Here is a 4370-nt window from a genome sequence, read left to right on the forward strand (position 1 = left end):
GGTCTTCCTTCCCCGCCCTGAGGAGAAGGAGCTGTTCCGCCGCAGCGCACTGCTTCAGGGCCAGGTGCGAGCATTGTCCAGTCTGCTTGCTGCTTCCTTTGCTTTCGGCTTCAGCGGCGCTCAAAGAAGGCCCCGGGCATGTGTTGGAGGCTGAGGAGAGCGCGCGGTGGGCCTCCATGGAGCAGCTGTGGAAGTGAGGCTGGAGGTGAGCGGGGCAGCGCGGGAGGGAGGAGGACCGGTGAGTGCGGGCGCTGAGGTGCTCGGTGGGCCCGTTGCCCAGTGGCTCGGTCACAGTTCAGGCAGGTGTGGGCCTGCTTCCCTTCCTGGTATCTAGTTTCATGCCAGTGGGTACGCAGCGTTTGCGCGGCTCATTCCCCCTCGTTCCCAGTCCTCCCGCCCGAACAGAAGGGACTTTCAGAAGTGCTTTGCTCCCTCCCCTGTGTAGGGTTCTCTTCTGGCCTGTCAGTCATTTCCTTTTCCTGGCGTGTGCTCATGAATTCCACTGGTTACATTGTGTGTCTGTGCCCGACGGTGCTCTGTGCGGACAGCAATCTTTCTGCTTTGCTTCCCTTTTTGGGGCTTTTCAGGCTTGTCTGCATGCTCCCTGTTTTTCTGGAACTCATGGAAGATTGAAGGCGGAGAAGAGTGAGTTGGCTTCTTTCTTCCTTGTTTGCCTGCCACAGTCACCTGGCGTGCAGGTGCAAAGCTTCTGTTACAGAAAAACCGGACCAGAACCAAACAACGCTCTGAGAGTTTGGAGTTATACTTTTATTCACCGCGGCGGGCTCAGGGAAATGAGTCCAAATCTAAGCAAAGCTACAAGCAGAACTTCCCTTTTTATAGGAGAGCCAGCCCTTTGTGTGATTGCTGGTGGCGGCCTTGAAAACTACACAGTCCTATCCAATTAAAAAAAGGAACCTGGCATGGCCCTGTGTAGGGTTCTCTTCTGGCCTGTCAGTCATTTCCTTTTCCTGGCGTGTGCTCATGAATTCCACTGGTTACATTGTGTGTCTGTGCCCGACGGTGCTCTGTGCGGACAGCAATCTTTCTGCTTTGCTTCCCTTTTTGGGGCTTTTCAGGCTTGTCTGCATGCTCCCTGTTTTTCTGGAACTCATGGAAGATTGAAGGCGGAGAAGAGTGAGTTGGCTTCTTTCTTCCTTGTTTGCCTGCCACAGTCACCTGGCGTGCAGGTGCAAAGCTTCTGTTACAGAAAAACCGGACCAGAACCAAACAACGCTCTGAGAGTTTGGAGTTATACTTTTATTCACCGCGGCGGGCTCAGGGAAATGAGTCCAAATCTAAGCAAAGCTACAAGCAGAACTTCCCTTTTTATAGGAGAGCCAGCCCTTTGTGTGATTGCTGGTGGCGGCCTTGAAAACTACACAGTCCTATCCAATTAAAAAAAGGAACCTGGCATGGCATTGGGTGTATCTGGTCTCTGGCCTACAAGGTCAGAGAGCTAAGTTTATCTCCCCCACTATTCAAGCAGGCTAGAAAGCAGTTACTTTTTCAGAATAAGAGGCCGTCCAAAGAATAGCAGAGAATTCCAAACAGTAGTTTTACACAATAGGGGTTTTCCTTCACACTTCCACGAGGGATTGCACAGGGAGTCCTGAAGGTGGCTTGGTGTGGCTGTTTTGGTGCGAAGTCCCACTGGCTGCTTGCCTTCCGTGAGGATCCGGACTTCTTCCCCACTCCCTGCAGTCCCTGTGCACAGTGAGCATTCGGTGCATCGCTCTGGCTTCACATTGTCAGGCTCCCATTAGCGGCTGTGCACTGTTCTCTGTGCTGAGCTCTGCCTCGCGCCACCTTTCTGTTTGCCTGTTCTTTCCCGCTTGTCTCCTGCTGCTGCCATGCTTGCATGTCTTTCCCGGCCACATGCCCTGCTTGCATGTTCCTCTTTGATCCAGTTTCTGTTGTGAACGGGCCACAGAAGCCCTGGGCACCAGTTACATTGACAGTGTCTGTTACACTCCTGGTCTTCAAGAGCGGTGGGCGAAGGTCCCCCCATTGCAAGTCCGGCAAAGGTGATTTTCAGAATCAGGGATGCCGCTGCCTGTTTCCACACTTTCCGCCCTTTGTCAGTGATGACGGGCACATGTCATCCCAGCAAGGGAGCCACTGCCATTGCTGTGTGGTCCCTTTTAGCCATTTCTTCATGTTCATTTTCCCGAGTCTCTGCTTCCGTGTAGTTGCTGCCTGTGCGGTCTACCTATTGTCTCCGTGTGCGTGTGCTTTTCGGTTGCCCTCATGCTTCTGAAGAGTGGTCTGCGTGTTGTCCTGAACAGGCATTTCTTCTCTCCGATTCCTGACGTCATCGCTGGTTCATGATTTGCCATGCATGCCTCCCTGCTGCTGTGCGGTGTTGGCCTGTGACTCCTCTCCCCTTAGCCCCCTAAGTGCGCCCTCATCTTGAAACTCAGCGTCTGCTGCGCGCTGTTTGGAGGTTGTTCTGGATGTCTTGGCGCTGCTGTGCTTCCACATTTCTGAGTGTTGCTTCTGTTCCTCTGCTGCCGCCTGGTGGCCGTCAATGGGATGGCGCAGTATTTCAGCAGTGGTGGGGAGTTGGTGGTGTTTCGTGACCCTTTCTTAGTGCACTGATGTGTTGAGAACATTTTCAAGGCTGCCTATGACTTCCTTCCTTCCTCCCTTCCTCCCTCCCTCCATTCCTGCCTTCCTTCCTTTCCTTCTGTCCTTTCTTTCTTCCTTCCTTCCTTTCATCATTTCTTTCTGTATGTTTGTTTGGCTGCCTGCCTGCCTGCCTGCCTGCCTGCAAGTACCTCAGCTGATGTGAGCATCCGGCCTGTCATTGATTCCGGCTATGCCAGGTGAGTTTGGGATGTTGGAATTTTGCTGTGCTTGCGGTGTCTGCTAACCGCGCAAGGGGGAGTCCTTCTCTGGCTTGTGTTCTTTTCCACAGGCAGTTCTGCTTCCTTTTGTGGTTTCCCGTTGAACTTACACTGTGTTTTCCTCTTGTGGGACCTACAATGGCTCGCGTGCAGTCTGCGGTGCATGTTTCCTGAGGTGCCCCTGACAGCCTTTTGGGGACTGTGCTTGCAGGAAGTGTGTGCTGTGATGTTATGGATCATCTGTGGTCGTGAAACGGGTGCAGGTTTTTTGTCATCTGTGCAGGAGGTGATGGATTTCCGTGCCACGGCAAGGGAACGCTACTTTCAGTGATGACCCCGGCTCGTTTTCCTTTTGCTTTTCCCACTTGCTTTGCTAGATTCTTGCCCTGCCTCCCTCCTGTGTCTGCTTTCATGCAGGGCCCCTACCTACCGTCCTTCCAGCCTCATCCCTGGCCCTGACTCTCCATGAAAGGAGGCTGGGCATCTGTGCTGCTGACATTGAGTGCTGCATTGCTGCTTCATGCAGGCTGCAGGGAACATCTCCACGTCTCTGTGTTTTCAGACAGGAAGGTTCCCCAGTCAAGGGTGCCATTGCCTCTGGTTGCACAGTTTTCGCTACGTGTGTGTGCAAGGTGCCGCCTGGGTGCTGTTCTGCATCATCAGTCACTGACTGTCCTGTTGTGTTGAGTCTGTTCTGCCTTTTTTGCGTGTGCAGCCCTTTCCCATTGTCTGCTTGGTTTGGTCGTCTGCTCCGTGGTCTCCTTATTGGTTGCTTGTCTGGGCAATGAGGTCTTGTCAGCCCTGGCTTGCCAGGTCAGTGCTTTGCATGTTTTCCTGCGCTGCATCCTGCTGTGCTAGGACATCCTTCCCATGTCACCTTGGCTTCCTCCGTCTTGATTTCTACTGCAGCTTTCCATGCTGCTTCCCCGCCCGGGTATGCCAGCAGTTCCCAGTCCGCCTGCTTTCCACGCTGCCGGCTCCGGACTGTCCGTGTCTGCTGTGCCCAGCCTGAGGATGGATCGGCAATCCCTTCTCTGTGCGCTGTGAAGGGCGCGCCACTTCATTTGCGATCCTTTGCTGCCGTCTTGTGGGTATTTTTGGAACTGCAGCACATTTCAGGAAAGGCTTCTGAGAGCGCTGCTTCAGGCTCCATTTCAGCCCTTCCCTCAGCTGTCCTCTGCCTTCTGCTCCTGCTGTGAGCCTCTGCTTTTGCTGCGATTACGTCTTCCCTTGTATTTCCTGTGCGGGCAGCTTCTACGGTGTGGGCAACTAGACGTGGAGAGCTCGCTCTTATTTGAATGCGTGTGGGTCCGTGCTGCCTCTCCTTGTGTGTTTCCCTGAGGTTCGAGCTTCGCTGTATTGCCTCCCAGGAAGGCTTGCTGGGCGCAGCCTGCCCTCACCGTGTGCTGGCAGAATGGCTGTGTGCACTGTGCAGCCTTCTTTGCAGCTGCTGACTGTTTCTTTCACTGTGTTCCTTGAGGTGTGCTTGTCGTTTCATGCTGCTTGCTGTTACCAAAAATT

The sequence above is a fragment of the Myotis davidii genome, unplaced genomic scaffold, assembly GCF_000327345.1.
Source record: "Myotis davidii unplaced genomic scaffold, ASM32734v1 scaffold1262, whole genome shotgun sequence".
Classification (NCBI taxonomy): Eukaryota; Metazoa; Chordata; class Mammalia; order Chiroptera; family Vespertilionidae; genus Myotis; species Myotis davidii.